The sequence below is a fragment of the Coturnix japonica genome, chromosome 18 (assembly GCF_054131305.1).
Source record: "Coturnix japonica strain WE chromosome 18, WE-NBRP24, whole genome shotgun sequence".
In the NCBI taxonomy this organism is placed as follows: domain Eukaryota; kingdom Metazoa; phylum Chordata; class Aves; order Galliformes; family Phasianidae; genus Coturnix; species Coturnix japonica.
In genome coordinates, this window is record NC_140680.1 from 9,071,628 (window position 1) to 9,090,477 (window position 18,850).

Below are 18,850 nucleotides of genomic sequence, written 5' to 3' on the forward strand. Positions count from 1 at the left end.
AATCAACTTTAACTAAAGCCTTTGCTTCCTGGCAAAGAGCAACAATGAGAATGTTCCAGAGTATTGCCCTAAAACAATCAATGAGGGAGAGAACACAATTTGAAGGCAAAAAGTTGCTGTGTGAGCGTGAACTGAATTACACATCAACTTAATCTGGTTGTACCCTGGACCACTGATAAAATTGCAGGGGAAAATACTTAACTATGTCCACTTTCCATGAAAATGCCTTGTAAATTAAACATTATGAAATATTATTGATTTGCACACATCCCAAAGAAACCTCTGTTACCTCATTATGGCCGTTTGTAATAACAAATATTTCAGAGAGAAGCTTCACCTCTTCTACCTTCTCCACTCCCCCAGGATGGAAGAGATGTTTTTTTCCCGTCACTGACTGGCTTTGTTTTTTTGGGAGGTGTCACACAGAATGCATTGCCATGCATGGATTTAAAGGAATAAGTGTGTGCAGTTGCTGAAGGGTAGAGATTCCAAGCGTCTTTCTGATGTATTTTATATAGATAGCTTCACAAATTGCTTATTCAAAAGATATATTCAAGATAAATCTGAACATCAGGGAATATTTACTTTTCTTAATTTAAACAGAAGTTCACTGGATTTGAATTAGCAGGGCCTGTGAAGGGGTACTGCTATATTTATGACATAATAAAATAAAATAACAACCGCATGCCAGGAATTTCAGGATATCTGATGATGTTTGTATCATTATCCCTGGGATTTCATCGTTCAATTAAATCCTCGTGAAAGGAAACACAAAGAATTTTCTGTATCATCCTTTACTACATGCTCCCATCTGGATCAGCACTGAATTGAAAACAAGATCGTTGTGTTATGGGTTTTCACTAAGGAAGCATATTGTGCACATACTGTTCTAGTTATCTAATGGAAAAAGTTTGGAGTTGATGGGCTGTTTTATTCCCCACAGCCCATACAGCTGTCTCAGAACTTTAGTGCTATCAGATACTACACCCAAAGTTTTGACTTATTAATAAAGTCAATATGACTAATGATAGCATCATACTAAATACAAATTAATACAACTTTGAGAAAGCAACTCATCCTCATGCTTCATGGTATAAATTAGGTCTTGGGAAGAACACAATTGTTAACTTTAAGATTTCTTGCACCTTCCTCTACAGTAACATGAGAATCTTATCAGCTCACATATTATTAAAAAATATGTTTAAAACTAAGTATCCTTCCTCACCACTTAGTGGATCACTCTGTCGGATAGTAAGTGTCATCTTGAAAGTAAAAGCTAGCAGGAGGCTTATAGCTCATGATTCACACTTTACACCGTAGCAGAAAATTCAGATAGAACTTTGTCAATGATTTCAGAATGATTTGTGTAACTGTTGCCTCAACTTCCCCCTCCCCAGTTGCATAATAAACAAAAGATCAAGTAGAGGAGAAATGCAAATGATGTTATTGGTGAGAGTAATGAGACCCTGAAAAGGCTTCTGAGAGACCTGGTGTTTTCTTTGTCTCAAAAGGCAATTAATTACACAGTAATGTCTGCCTTCAGTACAGTCTTAGCCTTAAATGCAGCACCAGAACTGAGCAGAACTGAGCTCTGACCAGGAGTAGCTGGATAGATTGTAATGACCTTGGCTGGGCTGGCATTTGACTGTATGATCTGAATAGTTTTTCCTATTTTTAACATTTCTGAAGCAATATGTACCCATAAGAGGTTTACATATTAACAAAATTACACTGGAAATGTTTCTCAACTAGTGACATGTAACCCTTAAATGGAGAAATAAAAGGTGATTGACAGTGGATCAGGGGGGAACTATAAATTGTTTCATTCCAAAGCAGAAAAATCTCCTCCTCCTCCATCCTCCCACCACCTCACTCAAGGTTAAATATTTTTTGTAACCCTCTAAAATCAAGCACAAAAATAAATGTTGATGCTTTATCACTTTTATTGGTTGTAACTGAGCTTATTATTTCTTTTATAGCAAAGACTAGGACATAGAGTCACAAAAAAACTTGACTTTGGAAAAGTCCAGCCAATGGAAGAGATGAACAAATATTGCCTTAGAGGAAAGCCCCAAAGAAAGTAACTGGGACAGAAGCCAGAATCTTTGCATTCTTCCTGGCATATTTGTTCACAGTCTTAGTTTAATTACATGTAATGGTATTCATGAATGATTCTAGTGCTTTTGTCTCTACTGTCTCAATCAGATAAACTTTCCCCTTATCTACAGGTCCATTTGAAAGCGATATTCTAAATAATTTTCTAAAATAAATGTACTTAATTTTTACATGATTTACTCCACAACCCTGTCTTCTAATGAAGTAAAAAATATAACTGGAGTTTAAATAATCTTGCCTCTTGTTCTAATTCTTTTCCTGATCTTCCAAGGAAGGTTTTTCTTTGACTTGTCTTCATAAATCTTCCCATTTGCTCTTCAGATTAACCTTGCTGATTTGCAGGTCAGAGGATCATAAGCAAGCTGGTCTGTTGTACCTGGAGCTGGAAGCACCTGCCAGTTTAGAGAACTGACCCTTTGTTTCATAACAGCAGTCAAGGATTGAGTAGTCTGCATATATGGATGTATGTATATATATGCTAATTTGCATTCTGTATTACGTTAATTTAGAGATTGCTGCCCATTGAGTGTTCACTTGGGTTATCTGATAGATATCTGCTTTTCCCAGGCCTCCTAGAAGACGACATATCTGGAACATGCAGCACAGTTTGGAAGGACTGAATAAAGCTTGAGACATTGATAAGTTAAGGCATAGCTGTCAGTTCAGCTTCCTACAGCTGCTTTCCAGGGTGTCCCACTGCCTGAGCTTCTCCCTGTCTGTAATTACAACTACAGCACTGTTCCACTTCTATAAAACCATTCCATTTTCTCTGTTATTGGTCTGCGCACACACATGCAACTCCAGACAATTGTAGTTTACATTAGAACTGTTTGCCTTGTGAGAGAGGGAAATCTACATCAAGGAAACATTCACACCCTAAGCAGGCAAAGCCCTGAGTGTGTTCTGACCTTGAAGCCAGATCTAATGTTGAGGCTAGTCCATCTTTGAGCTGGGATGAGCTGATGGTGTTGGGGATGGCAAGGTTGAACTGGTAATGTACAAAGTAGTGATTCTCCAGTGAGAATGAGTGGCACTCTAGTATTTGTTCTGGGCACAGGAGTCACAATGGCTCTTATTTACCAAATATCAGATGAAATGTTTCTGAACTGTATCTGAATAGTGAAGAGTTCTTCCCCACTTTCCAACTTTGCACTTTCTGTGTTGTTATAAGAAGATGTAACTTGTTTATAGATTCTGACTTCTAGGAAGCGTGCAACAACAAACAGCCCACTGCTCTCTCCTGCCCTTGTCCTCAACTGCCTTTGTTCATACTAGAAATATTTCCTTTTCCCTTTAGCACAGAAGTTTTTCATCCATCACTATACAGCCACTGGAAGAATTTCCCCCTCCTACTCTTGGAGTGATTTTGAGCATTTACATATGACTGTTACAAAACGTTTTGGGTAAGAGTAAAATATGTCCTGCTATTCTTCAGATGCTTTAAATGTTTCCACAGAAATTAGTTATTAATTTGCATAAAGAGAAAGGCCAGAAATAATGTTCGTGTTGTAATTAGTAGCGTGCATGTGTGTGTGACCATTTAATTCAAAATATTACATTAAACAAAACAGAAGCACTTTAAAGTTGATTATGGTAAGATGTGACAATTAAGGAAGGAAATTTTTTAACTTTCATTGCTTCTGACAAGTGATTTTATTGACAAAGTCATTTCCTGAAATACTTCTTAGATATTGCATTTTTCTTAATCTATGTTGTTAAAACTGCCATGCTCTACAATTACTTTGCTTTCTCATTTAACATAGTTATTAATAATTACCAATTGATCTGATTGCCTATGATGGCTTTTAGACATAGACAAATACATTGTCTAAATCTGCAAACATTTCCTAGCCATCTTCAGGGACATTTGCTGGTTAAGTAGTTAAAAATTGTTTTAGAGGACTGAGAAATGGACAGGGACATGGCTCATAAAACTGAAGTGTCATTTGGGGTATAGAACTGTACTTTGCTGATGTTACTTCTCTGCATCAACAAGAGTTGCTATGAATAATGATTTGGCTGGAGTCCTATCCGCAATAGGATGAGCATTATAAATAGATACGACATTTTTTAAAGCATCACCATTTTTTTTTCTTTTCTTTTTTTTTTTTTTTTCCCTGCTGAAATAGAAGTAATATTCTGAACTGAGGTTCACATCTCAAACTTTTCTATTCCGTAATTGGGTAATGGACAGTGTTCTAGACTCCATTGGCTAAAAACCATCACCACTCAAAGATGTATTATCTGAAGCATTAATTTCATCTTCCAACCAGTAAGATGGAATAAAATGTAAATACACCAGGTCCTTTGTTGTACAAGTGTGGAAACTCCCATCTTGGTCTTCGTAGTTTAGCTCTCCATTTGCACACTCCCTTGGAGTGTGAACAGGGCAGGAACTAGAGGGAGCTCTGCAGCCCCACTTGGGAAATCTCTGTTCTTCAGAAATGTGCCACCTCTGCTGTGTGGAGATCTATGCTCAGCACAGAGAAATTACAGCCATGGCTTCTGGCTTTTCTTCTGCCATCTATCACAAGTTCCTCCTGTGGTCCAGTTCAGTAATTGCATCCATCTGTAAAATAACCATTCTGGTAGAAACCAACTGCAATACTTGAAAAATATGTTCTCTTCCATACAGACTGTTTTAAAAGCAGCAGCTTTAGTGTTTCCTCTGTTGCTTTCTTTCCATTGGAAGAGTGTGTTGCAGTAATAAAAGCTACAACAGAGGAGTTATGCTATACTCATCTCTTGTACCTTAGATTAATTTTATGATGATCCAGGATCTTCAGTTGTGTTCACAGCAGGGCTTTACTGGAGAGAGAGTTAGAAAATGCCATCACTCTATGAGCACTTCCTAGAGCAGCTCAAGCTCCCTCATCATTGTGCATAGGACTGCAGGGATATGAAGTACAGTGCTGCCTGCCTCTATCCCATGGTTGCTCACAGTGAAAGCACTGGCTGATCCCTGCTGGCTAAAGTTATATGAGGCAAAGTTGAGGCTGAGATGCAGTACTTCCCTCTTCTCCAGCCTGATTTGTCTGTCACCCTTATTCTAAATTTAACTTACACGTTTATGAAATGCGAAGGGAAGAATCTGAAATGCTGTTTAGTTAAATTAAGCAATGGAATATCTTGTGTTTATTTTTTATTTGAAAAAGTGGATTTTCTTTTCCATATACTGAAGTTCTGCTTTCTGAGCCTTGCTGGTAAAGTGCATGTTTTTGAAAACTCTGTGAACAAGTAAATGTTATCCGTGCATAGATTGACCTTTGGCTTAGCTTCTGACCCTTTCATGGTTATTTTTGGCAAGAAAGTTCCATAGAATAATAAGCAGTGGGACTGACAAGTAGTCTGTGGGCTGACGGGATAGAGGAGAGCCATGCTCTGGGCTGATAAGACTCTCTCAGAAGGCTTTCCCCAAGGGAGGCCTTTCTCATCTCCAGGCTGCACTTTGCTGTCTGTCACCTCTTGTGAGCTGAACCCAAGAGGCAGCTCTGAAGCACCTTTGAACCTCTGCCTGTCAAAGTCAGCAGGCTCTCCATTTTTCTTGTGATTTCCTCCAAGAGTGACACCTGCCAGATCCAGAAGGCAATGACATGCTGCTTTTCAACATCCCAGAACTTTGTCCAGTGCGTCTGGGCTAAAACATACATTTACTTAAAATCACAGATGCCTCCTATCTTTATTTAACAGCTATTTCAGTCCACAATGAAGTCTGTAGTCCCAGAAGACCTGGAAAGAAGTTTTGTGAGACGTTTGTTAGGAACAGCACAGTTTGGAGGATAATATCAGTACATAAACAGCGTATACTGGACTCCTTGCCTGCTGCAAATGCCCTCTTTAAGAAGAATTTATCACGAGCTTCCTGTACTAAAGTGATGTTGGAAGCAGGTGTTTATGGTAGAATTCATCTCCTCTAATTGGAGGTACCTTAGCTCTGAGCTCCTTGTCCAGGTTATCCTTACTGAGAAGGTAGCAGCATTATGGGATGATTCCTCTCCTTCTAAAGTAGAAGTCCAAGATATTGGATGAATTGCCCTTTAGGAATACCAGTTTCTTCCTGCTGTTACAGTAGTCTAGACAGCTAGCCCAGATGTTGATATTTGTTAGCTTCAAGTACAGATCTGACAAAGGGGTTTTTACTGCAGAGATATACCAGCTGTAACTGGTGGAACCAGGCATCCAAGAATTCAGCTTCTTTAAGCTCAGAAAACAGTCCTGTCCTCTGATGTCCAGAGCTTGTTGAAAGAATGAAGGTGATAAATATTCCTCCTTGCTTCCTAACACTGATGTCTCCGCTTCTGATGGATTTATAGGAGAGGTGAGGAAAAGGGAAAGTATGATAATGCTTTCCAAATAAGTTTTTAATATAGTTTTTTGATTCTGCATCAGGAACTATAAAACAAGACTTGTGAAATAGTCTGTTACAATCCCAGTGTGTAACACCTGAAAGCCACATGTTTCTGCCACTTTGAATGTTGAAAAATCGAGGTTAGGTCACAATACTCATTAACCAGTATCCAAACCTGCAAGCAGTTCTGCAGATTTCGAAAGAGTAATGTCTTTTGTGCAATGCTGTTGAAATGATGAAGAAAAGTTTCATACAGCCAAATGATCAAAATGATCTCGCTGGAAAAGAAAAAGAAAAAGGTGGTGAACTTTTCTTGGTAATTTCTACCTGTTGTCTGTACAATACTACAAGCATTTCCTGTTAATAGCAATTCTAGTGGCAGATCCTGAGATCAAAATAATGACATTTGGTCTCTGCTGAAAGGAAACCCTGAGCCCTTTTGCAAGTTTTGCTGCCTATGTGAAGGGCAGATATTTTGGGATTCATGGAGTAGGGCAGTACAGATTCAAGTGCACTTCACTTCTACACTGTGTGTGAGAGCTTTCCATGGAGAGCATTTATTTGCGTCCTTTCCATCCCACACATTCTATACCTATCACCACCAATCCTAACCCATAGCACACCACAGAGTACAGCATTTTCCTCTGTCAGCCTCAGTTTCAAATGTATTTCCTGTGAGCAAATCTGGAAGATCTGCCAGGACGCCCTCTGCAAACTCTGATGGAAGTTACTGCCTGTAGCGGTCTGAAGGCAGCTCAGCACTCTTGGGAATGGTGAGCAATGGGTTGCGTGCAGTGGACCTCTGGCCAGAAACACTCATGTGTCTCAAGGGTAATGCTTGAGGGGATGTGGTTTTATCATATGCCTTGCAGCTGTTGATTTATTCCTGTAACTTGGGATATGTAGTGAATTATCCTCTTTATTAACTTAATACCAACAGTGAGACTGGTGTGAAAGTGGGAGAAGGAAAGAAGAAAAAAATCCTGGGCCTTTCTTTAATGACAGTTCTGCTCTTACCTGCTTTTCATCCATCAGTTTCCAAGCAACTCAAAAAATAGGCCACTATTACAAATACCACCTTCACATCTGTCTTCCACTGGCAAAACAGTGGCATGTGTAGATGCAAACCAGAGTCTCTTGAGTCCCAGGCAGCTACCATGTCTGTGACAGCACTGTAAAAAGCTCTTTCTTATTAGTGAACATCTCATCTGTTTTCCAGTGTTTGGTAGTACATGCAGATTCTTTTTTGCTTGCTTATTTTAGACACAGATGTCACTTTAAATTAGAGTAAGAGTAAATAAGAGCAAAACAGTAGAGTTCCCATATATATATAAAAAAAATAAAAAAGCAGGACATTGTTTTATCTTTAAAAATGTTTCCTTCTCCTCTCCTCCATCTATCCTGAACTTAAAATATCCAGCTATAATTAAATATCCTCCTTTTAAATTAGGTAACTGTATCCACAGGACAGTAGAGGGCAAAAGGCAAAGACAGGATGGGAGAACACAATTTTCACCAAGCCGTGCAGTGGGAACCACAATTCTGCCTTTGCTCCAGTCTCTCTAGACTGTTTCCCACCAGGATACTGAGCTATTTGGACACACCCTGCTGTGAAACTAGGCTATATGCTAAAATCATTTTACTTATAATTTATAATTATAGTGTATTGTACTTAACACAGAAAGACAATGATCTTTGTTATTTTGGACCTTCTTTAATGCTCCATGTTCAATGTCCACCTCTTTCTTGGTCTTCCTTAAATTCCCTCTTTTTTTAGTTTTTAAACTATAAGAGGGGACATTTATGTTAGATGTTAGAACCTTGGAGGTGTTCAAGGCCAGGTTTTATAGGGCCCTGGGCAGCCTGATCCTAGTGGCTGGCAACCCTACCTATGGCAGGGAGGTTGGAACTGTAAGATCTTGAAGGGGCCACACCAACCCAAGCCGTTCTATGATTCTGTGATTCTCTGTGAAGGAATAAGTGGATGGAGGTAAGTGAATGATTACAGCAACCCAGCAAAACTTTCTCCTGCTCTCCCCCAGATCCCAGCCTTCCTCTCAGGCTTTCTGAACAAGAAACTAAGCAATACAAACAAGTATATGGTGATAGGATTCATCAATCACTCTGAATTGCGAAAAGAAACAGCAACTGCCTTCACCTCTCCATGCTCCCTTTGCAAGGGCAAAAAAAAGAAACCCAAGAAGTCTGCATGAGATCCTGCAGCAGTAGATCTGCTGGAACTCCGGGTCTGTGCTTCACAGCTGCCGCACAGCATAACAGCAGTCAGGCTTCAGAGCCTTTTGGCTGTGGCTGTGTTTTTGTGCAATACGGAAAAACAGCCTGTGAGATATCTGCAAATGTACAAATGCAATTGCATTCATACATTTCCATGTGTGCAAACACAAATTAACTCATGGGGTGAAAACTGGTACAGAATTATTTTTTCAAGAATTCTTTTTTTTATTTTATTTTATAGGAAGATGTTGAAAAACACTCTCCTTGGGCAGACTTTGAAGAATTCTAGCTCTAGCTTCTAAGGCATACCCAAGAGTCCTGTTATTACTTGGTTGTACAGCCTTTGTTTGAGAAAGTGTCCTAATTTCAGAGCACACAAGAATGATGCTATCATTAACAAAATATATAAGTACATATTTTCTTGCGACTCTCAGCCAGCATTGTATAGTGGTCTTAAAAGGATGCAAAAAGTAGGCTGAGAGTGAAAACCTGCTGCTGTTTTCTATTAATTCTGGATCTTCTCTCTTTTTTCCTTGCTATTTGCATGTAAAAAAAGCTTGTAATGTGACAATAGTAACATCAATTAACAGTTTAATTGGAGTTGCAATGAAATGGTGTAATTGAAAAGGCTATAGTGCAGTGATATGCAAAGTGATAAGATGCATTTCAAACTAATTCTAACTAGTAAAATGTTGGGCAGTAGATTTATGTTTCATCCTGACGAGGTCTCTAAATACAAAATGTCTACAAATCTCACTGATGGAAGAGGAAAATAAAGTGACAGATAAATACAGTGATGTAGAAACCAGTGTTACTGCAATGAAATCAAACAATGTGTAGCTCAGAACACACTTTGCCCTGAAGTGCCTTCCTCCTTGGCCATCTATGTATCACCTGCTTCGAAGCCATTTGATGGACCAGGAAGTGGACTGAAGTGGCAGTTTGTAATACATATGGTATGACAACCAGATAGAGAGAGATAAATCTCCTTCCACCATGATATCTGTGAGGAGAGTATAAAGGTGTGGATGGTCTGTGAAACTAAATCCTGACAATATAACACAGAGAAAGAAAGAGGCTTGAGATCAAGTTCTTCTTTTAACCAGAAGAATTCTACATATTCCAAGCTGGATGGCTTTCCTCTGGAGAAGATACTTTATGTGTCCGGTGCAGGATCATATTCCAGATTCATGTCTTTGTTATTTACATGTGGTGGTGCTTATTTTCTAGCCATCCAGATTTTATAATCTAAAATATTGAGGAATGCTGAAAAGAAAGAATGATTACTGTTAGACATTTCAGTTTACAAGGCACAGTACTCTGCCAAATCACACAGGCCAAACTGAAGACATACTTCACACATCTTTGTAATCCAAAGGCTACTGAATTTAGCAGTCTGATGAGAGGAACCAGGTGCAAATGAGGCTCAGCCTCTGAAGAATGGTCCTCCATCCTTACTGGAAAACCAAACAGCTGACACAGAAGGCTAAGTGCTCTCTCAGCTGGTATTCCTCAGTGACAAGATCCCTGTGAGTGCTACAAGTTCTAGACTTTTTGGTAGTACCTTAAACACTGCCTGGAAAGAACACTGAATAAAAGGTTTATGTTTCCCAGCTGTGCTGGGGCTGACTACAGAAGAATGGATGCTGAGATCAATTCTTCCACCAACTTGAAAACATTAGGAGATAACTTCATGGATACAAAACATTCTAAATATTAGAAAATATCTTAATTTCTTTGCCTTGGAAAATGCAATTTCCTTTGTCCAGGAAATGAATTACAAAAACACTTACATTGTTTTGCAGGGAGGTTATGTGTTTTTAGAGCATTGAAGAAGAATGATAAAAACCCTCAAAAAGCCCCAGTAAGACATTAAAAAAAAAAAAAAAAAAAAAAGGCAGAAGCATAGGCTGTAGAAAGAGAATCAGTGATTATGATGAAGCCACTGATAGGCTGGCTCCTCTAGTTATGTTTTAATCAGGAGGTCTTTACCTGGACATTAGGGTTGGGAGACAGCAAAGCCTGAAGTGCAGACTTGGTAAAAGTGCCCAGCATTGCCCTACAATTGCTTTGATCCCCTTCCATCTGGGGAAGGTCTTGGCAGAAACAGAGGGAACATTGCAGCTCTGCACTTTCCACTGTATGCTGATTATCTTGGTCTCTCTCCTCAAGCTTGCATCAATTGCCTTCTCTTGGCTGAAAAACCATTCATCATTTTATAACTGTGAAATCGATGAATCTCAATATAAAACCTTATAAGCTTTAAATGGTCCAGAATTAGTATGCGTAGTGGAAAGAGTCCAATCAATCAATCAACAAAAATTAATCTGTCTTGTAAAGAATGGCCTTCAGATCAATTCCCTTTGTGAGCTGAGCCACAGTATTGACTGAGCTGTGGGAACAGATGATGAACCTAAAAATTCTGCAAATTAAATGATTTAAATTAGTACCACAAATATTAAATCAATCCCAGGTGATGTGTTCTAGAGTTTATCCTAAAATTAAACCTGGACAGCTGCTGAACAGAATTATTTTTCATAGATTTGTAGCTCTCTGGGACTGATTTCTGTCCTGTTCCAGTGCTTTTGTTGTCTTATATTTGCTGAAGTGGAACTGAATTATAATCAGTCTGATTAGGGATAGATGGCCTCAGGGATTTTTCATGTGTGACAGAGAAAGAGAGAGAAGGACTGATTGGAGTTGTGACTCACTCCATGAGTAATGACCAGAGTTAGTACCTCTTTCAGGAATATAAGCAGAGCAGAATGCAGGGATTTTGAAGTCTTCTTTAGCATGAGCTCACAGATCAGTGCAAAACGTTTATCTGACTCAGGGTGCATGTGTACCGTTTAGTGCTCTTACTACATGTCCAGCTCTGGAGCGATACACAAGGGTTTGTTTTCTGGTGTGGTTGATGTAAATCCTTAAATCTATTCTGAAAATGGAAAAGAAAGAAGGAAGGAAGGGAAGAAAAGGAAGGAAGGGAGAAAGGGAGGAGGAAAAGAGGGAAAAAGGAAAGGAGGGAGGGAAGTAGTGAAGAAAGGAAGAAAGAAGCATTATTTTGTCATCTAGGCACAATAACAGTGATGTCTTCCAGCTTTGGTTATTTTCCTGTTGGAAAACAGCAGTTTTCAATGTCTGGAAGCAATAATTGGAAAAAAGAAATTGAAAAAATAGCATTGCATCACTCTCCTTTCACAGCTGTAAGACTCACCAAATGCATCTGCTTCCCCACCTAATGTCAGATTTGTATTCAAGTTTCCTTTGAAATAACTAAGCTGATGAAAAATGTTTTCTAGGCTGAGAAACAGAGTTGTACTCTAACAGAGGTTTGATTGGGGCTGACAGCAGGTGATGTTGAATGCTCAGATTGTTCTTAACAGAATTACTGTTTCACAATGTGACTTTCCTACTCTTATTCTCCGGCAATAGCTGTTTCTTTTATACCAGAATCTACGCAACAACAAAATAGTCAGAACAGGTGGAGGCTGGAGAGCTGTAACCAGGCAGTGAGAAGGGGAGCTGGCTCAGGGAGGCATCATGCAGGGGAGTGTGTTTGGGCAGCACCCAAGTCTACAGCACGGGCTTCGGTTAATGATGGGCACCGTGATTTCTTTTGCAGATGGTATTCATAGCACACAATAAAAAAGGAAGGCAGAAAAAACAACCTGATTCAATACGAAGGCACTGAGGGAAATATTGGCCAGTGAGAATTTCAGTCTCTCATGCATTTCTCTAAGACACACTGATTTGGACTGGGTGGGCTCATGTGCCCTTGTTACTCATAGTTAACTGAGAACTCACAAAAATAAGAATTTTAAGAAGATACAAAGCAGTTTAGTTAAGAGCAGCAACTTAAAAAATGAAAGCTGTTATGTGTGTCCATATATATACATACACACGCATATATACGTGTATCTATCTGTATTCACACTGCAGTTCACCACGGCCTAGGTGGCCATATGTACTGCAGTCGTTTTATAGGAAGGCAGTAGCTCTGGTTCCTGAAGTGATTTGGGATAAATTCTTTGCTGAATCTCAATGTTGCTGTTGCAACAGTAAATTTTGACCACATGGAAGCTTTTAAGATCAGTAAGAGTTCCAGAGTCTTCATGGCAATGTGTCCTGTTAACAGCTGCACCACTGTGGCCATTGCTGTAATTCAGGTACAATTCAAGTGTCATTGAAAAGCACATCTAATTTTATGACTTTTCATCTCAGAGCATTAATGGAAAGGCTTGTATGATACAAATACGTTTGCAAGCAAGGACAATTAACTTAGCAGCAGCAGCTGGGTGAGGAAATCTGTGGCCTGAGAGCAGAGAGAGCTGTTATGTATATTACAATGCCCAATAAATCATTTAAAGCAAGAACCAATTATCTGATAATTTCCAGTGTCTGCTCTTCAATTAACAGACTGAATGTGCACCTTTAAAGAAAAAGAGTGATTTTTCCCAATGTATTAGATTTTTTTCAACCTCGAGATAATATATATGGATTTTGTTATTAGTTTTCAGACTAGACTCCAATGTTGAGACTCCAGCTGCTTCTAGGGTCTTACACCCTGGTTTACAAGGAGCATGGGGTTACCTGTTCTCTGCAGCTGGTGGCATTTTGTAGCATATTTAATATAGCATTAAAATTTGAAAGTTTTAAGGATGAGATGAAAGGGGCCAAGGGAGCAGGCTGGGATAAAACACCCTTTGTGGGGCTGTGGTGCAGGTGAACAAAGGAAAGAGCTGATGGTCTGGCAACGGAGTGTGTCTTTGTAAGGGAAGCTTGGTCACTTGATTCAAAACACTGCATCAACTCAACAAAAATAATCTGACTCAGCTCCTTTTATCAGTCATTTTAATCTCTTTTTCTCACTTCCAGTGAGTTTCTTATCTGTATGAATTCTCACAGCAAGCAAAAAGAACACTTATTAGTATTCAAGTTATGAATTAGGAGAGCACAAGCAGCCTCAAGCATTCTTCTTACTATGTGTTCAGTATGTTTATCTATTAATTACACAGAAAATTAAAAAAAAAGATTAATGTTCCTAAAATTAGAGCTGGCATTCAGGCAACATGCCACAGGGACTTACCTGCCCAAAGTGGCATCCTGATCCAAATGCTTCTGAGGGGTCCCTGGGAGTTCAGGTTCCACCTCCTGATGGCACAGAGGCTCAGCTCTGGCTATGAACCCAATGGAGTCACCATCCCTGGTGGTGTTTCAGAGATGTGCGGGTGGGACAATTAGGGACTTGGTTAGGTGGTGGACTTGGTAGTGGTAGACTGATGATAAAAACTGATGATCTAAAGGAGATTTTCCAACATAAATGGTTCTATGATTCTATTATTCTATAAGGGGAGTCATGGGAAAAAAATAATTAAAGATCAGTTGTTAATCTTTATGGTGATTTGCAAACAAATTCTTTGCAATTACTGAGAGCAAATGTATAGACTATGAAAGCTTTGTGCCTTGCAAGCAAAGCAAGATTTCTTCTGGAGAATTTCTAGATAACATACTGCACAGTAAATGGCAAATTCATACACTGAGTCCAATTGATTCCTGAAGTGGTGCAATGAAAAAGATAGATGAACTGCAGTGGAACTACCAAGTCAGGAGTTCTTGTCCAGAGCTCCAAGGTCAAATATATAAAAACTGAAAAAAAACCCACAGTGGAGTATATGTTCTTGACAGAAGTGTGCAAAATGAGCACGAGAACAGTTTTGCATTTATTTTAAGTAGTGCATAATTCAGGCATATTGTTTATGTTAACGCTCTTATGCATATAAGATGGAAATGCTCCAACAGCTTTTTTATGCTAAATAGAAATAATATACAGCAACTTCTAACTAGTTTTAAACTATTTACTGCGCTTGGTTTCTCTTAATTTTCATTTAGTGTGGTGTAAATGGTAAAAATAGAAAGATTTCAAAAAATAGGACTCCTCTGTTAATTATACATCCCATTTTATAGATTTTCTTTTTTATGCCTGCAGCACTTTAGAAATGGATATACAAAACCCAGAATGTGAATTACAAAAGGTGCTCTCTAATATCAGTACTAAATTTAGGATTTAATCAAGTTGGCTGTGCAACAATTCAACCTGATGGCATTCAGTGTTAGCTGTGCTTTAACAGTCCACATTAGAACTCATCTAATTTTAGAATTTTAATTCATTTATCAAATAAAAGAAACATGATCTACACTGAAGAATCAGTAAATAAATTAACTGTTTATTAGCTAGAGAGATGGTTTAAATTTCCTACCTTTGAAACAATCCTGGATTTACAAGAACTGATGATGACTAATCTCACTAAGCGCAAAATATAACAAGGGCCTATTAGAAATTTTGCCCTGCTTTTGCTGGTTTTACATGCATAAATGTTCCAGGATTTAACTTGATTTAACACTTGGTGAGACTCTGCATGAAACCCCAGTATAGACCATAGATATAGTTAATTTTATATTGAGAAAAACCTGCGACTGTATTAATCCTCAGAAAATTAAAATTAATAGAAGAGTTTATGTTAACAAACTGCATTTCAGTGCATTGCCTGAGGCAATAGCAGCAAAACATCATTGTTATTCAGTAGCACTGTGTGGGTGGAGAGCAATGAGCTGTAAGGGCCTGCAGATCACTGCTTGTATGTTTCACTCATAAACACAACAAATAGCTTTATGGCTGAGCGATGTAGTTACACACGATATGCTGTGATGAACATTTTTCTTCAGTGTTACATTTCCATGCAGTTTTTTGCGTGCCCCGGTGCTGTCACTGCGTTGCCAGGACAGCAGTGAGATGAGATGGAGGTCTTTGTCTCAGAGGTTGTTTCCTGCTGCAGTGAGATGAAACCAAACTACTCTGAATGCTGTAAACAAAATCCATCTGAAAGTCCTCTCCAAAGCCCCAACTTCCCATCCGTCCCTCCTCTGTCTGATATATATATCCTTTGCTACTTCAATAGAAGAGGAAAAAACGTGAGGTTTTAGCAACCTGACCAAATTTAAAAGAGCAGATATGTAAATTCTGGGTGTAACCATGACAGGAAACCTCTGCAGAGGGCACAGGTAAGATTAATGTTTTGTTGACTCAGTGGAAATAGAGGGGATGCCTGAGTAGTTCAGGTTGTAAGGATCTCCTGAAGTTGCTGTAGGTCTTCTGAAAAAGATTGGTTCTGTTGTTCCTCAGGCCAAGTGTCCATTGAAGACCTGAGAAGCTCAGAGCAGCAGCAGTTTGGGCCAGATTTTGTATGCAGTGCAAAGGAAAGCCCTGCAGGTTGTTCTTGTTTGAAGTGGCTGCAGAGGAATTTTAGTGTTCTGAGTAATTGTGTTTATGGTCATAGCACAGAGATGACAGAACAATAAAAGTTGTGGAAAGGAATAATAACCCCAGTGGCTTTGCCAGTGCAGTTCAGATGGATAACAAAACACAGCAGCAGGCTTGAAATTTTTCTAAAGAAAAAAAAAAACCACTCTTTTTTTGGTATCTTTTTCATCCACCTATCTACTAAAGAATTTACTTCTCTAGTTCTTGTTAGTAAAATGCAATGATTTTGCATACAACAGTAAGAAAGTTTGTTCTAGTTTTCAAAAAGCAATCTTAGGCTGTTTTCCAACCTACGTTGCCTGTAAAATATTTCTGTTTCTGCTTTCTTCTTGTCTCTGTTTTGTGCTGGAGAGGTAAGGAGTTCTTACGCATTGAGATTCTCCATAGAGTGTTCAGATGTTAGGATGATAAACTGAAATCAAGTAGTCTTTTAAAATCCCAGGCTTGTTTGTTGTCAGTGTGCAATAGGAAATCTAATGTACTTACAGCTGATGTGAATATGGATAAGCTAGCGGCAAGTGGGAAGGGTGATTATCACACTGAGAATTCATCTACAAAAAATGAACACATACAGTAAAATCTGGAGGATACAGAAATAGCAGCACTGGATAATATGGAGCAACTACAAGATCAGCTAATTAGCTCCAAGAAACATTCTGCCTTTGAAAAAGTTCTGATGTAGCTCAAAAATAATGGCTCAAATAGTTTCCTCATCTTTACACTCAGGTCTGGTTTTGCAGGTACTATAGAAGCTTTTCTACTTCCTTACCTGCAGCCCTGTTTTATGTACTGATATGGGGAAGCATGCTCACCATTCAGTCCCAAATGTCCTTCACATCACCCTGCTTCCTCCTCCCCATTAGGGTACCAAAGCTGTGACTGCTCTGTAAGAAAGTCCATACCATGAAGAGGGTAATGAACCTCTGTATAACCTTAAAGGGACTGGTAACCTGAAAAGCCAGCAGTCTATGGATTCTAGAAGCCCTTCATTAGGAAAGGTGACATTTCTTGGAGCAACTTGGAAGCACTGTGGTCCAACCCTCATGTGACTTACAAAAGAATGAGATAGAATCTCTAAAATAGTTTGATCTTGTTTCATTGTGATATCAACAGAAATAGTAAAAGAAGGAAAAAAGCTTGCTTGATATTTTTCTATTTCTAGTATTTGCTCTTCTGATTAATGATTAATAATACAGACATTTCAGCTGAGTATTTCTGAAAAGCTTCCCGACAATAGGAGACCTCAGAAATTACCCACCAGACTAAGTGGTAGAGCTTTGTAATTTATGATATCTTTATCTCATTTTGGATAAAATGGTAGTAAATTTAGTGTAGAAAAAAGTCTTGCAAGGGTGAGAGTCTAGATTAATTGATGTAAAGGAGAGAAGGTCATTGATTTGAAAGTCCTTTCCAGTTCTAATTTCTATGCTCTGAGGAGGGTGACAGATAACACTTCATGAAAACTGCATTTTTATTGACTTTTGTGATTAAATGATTCTGTAGCTCAGAGTAATTCTTATATTCAGTGGATCTGCTTAGCTGTGTAGTAGCAAAACCATCTATAAGTCGTGGAAAGAGTACAACTATTCTGACTCCTGTGCTGAATAAAAATCAGAGGGTAAATTCTTCAAGCCATGAGTGCTTGTCTTGCAAAACAGATCATAAGAACGAACCAATGCATAATTAAATATTTTGCCTTTGGCAGAACTTAGTGCATTTAAGCTATCTGTTTGGCTCAATAACTTGGATCAATTCATTTCAATGTCGATCAGGAGAGGAATGTGATAATTTAGAAAACTGACTTGCTTTACTGTGTGGTTTTTGTTTTGTTTTGTTTTGTTTAATTTTGTTTTTTGATACAGCCTGATAAGTAAATGAGGAATTCTCCTAATGCTTATTATATGTCTATCCTGATAGATGGGTATCCATTGCTAAGGCTTAACGTATCATGCACTTTACCTATCCAAATGGCTTTTCTGTGAGTGGTCTTGGGCCCTGAGCACCTACATCCACCTGATGCTTCTTAGAAATTGTGAGCGATGCTGATTTTTTAGAGTTTATGCCATTGAAAGTAGGATTTTATGAATTGCTCTCTGGTGCCTTGTGGAACAGCCTGTCTCTCCTCTTACAACTTTGTCAGCCCAAAATACTGACAAGAGTTCTCAACAGCATCTTCAGGAGGCTGTGAGGTAGCCAAGAATAGATGGGGACAGACAGGTCTGTTAGAGGCTGTCAGGCCAAGGGGCAGCACTTGCTCAGATCTGCAGTTTGACTCAGAGCAGATGAGAAACATGATACTCTAGAGAAAGCAAAAAGCTCCAACATCATCCAACTGCAGCTTTCTCCAGTCACTGACTGAGTTATATTGACCGGTGCATCTTCACAATGGAGCTGATCTGTGTGGACCTGCACCAGGAGCTTGGTTCAATCTTTTTCCACCAGAGACTGAAATCCCCCCATACAGAAATCTTTCTTGTTCACAATCATGCCCCAGGTGTGGAGAGATCAAGAAACCTATTGTTAAGACATCACATTCTGAATAGAAATTATCAATTCAGCTCACCCAAGATGAAGCTGAGCCTTTCTTCAGAGTGAAAAAGGTGCTGAACTTTGTAGCTTTACTGCTGCTGAAATTGCAATCTGCCAGGGACAATTCTGCCAGAAGAGCTGCTTGTAACATGGTTCCTGTGACAGAGGTCAGCACAGACAGTACAGGATTTTGATGACCTTCCACTTTGGTAAATATTGCTAAACCAAAAGGTCCGAGTAACTCATAACTGATTAATTACTATGTTCCAAGGAAACATATTTATTAGGCTCTAACTCATTAACAC

At 38.9% G+C, this 18,850-nt stretch overlaps 2 long non-coding RNA genes across 3 annotated transcripts in view; one reads left to right on the forward strand and one right to left on the reverse strand.

Annotated features, from left to right (window-relative positions):
- The window catches only part of LOC146757928 (uncharacterized), a 118,853-nt gene that overhangs the window by 54,612 nt on the left and 45,391 nt on the right, over window positions 1-18,850 (forward strand). The window lies entirely within an intron of this gene.
- On the reverse strand, window positions 5,241-18,712 carry LOC146757929 (uncharacterized). 2 transcript variants are annotated; one of them, XR_014935447.1, is made up of 3 exons: window positions 18,580-18,712; window positions 13,785-13,901; window positions 5,241-6,741 (listed from the first exon to the last, which is right to left on the reverse strand). It is a non-coding gene; the product is annotated as an uncharacterized LOC146757929 (long non-coding RNA). The 2 variants fall into 2 exon arrangements; XR_014935448.1 differs by lacking the exons at window positions 5,241-6,741; window positions 18,580-18,712 and adding an exon at window positions 9,792-9,964 and having other exon boundaries at window positions 13,785-14,040.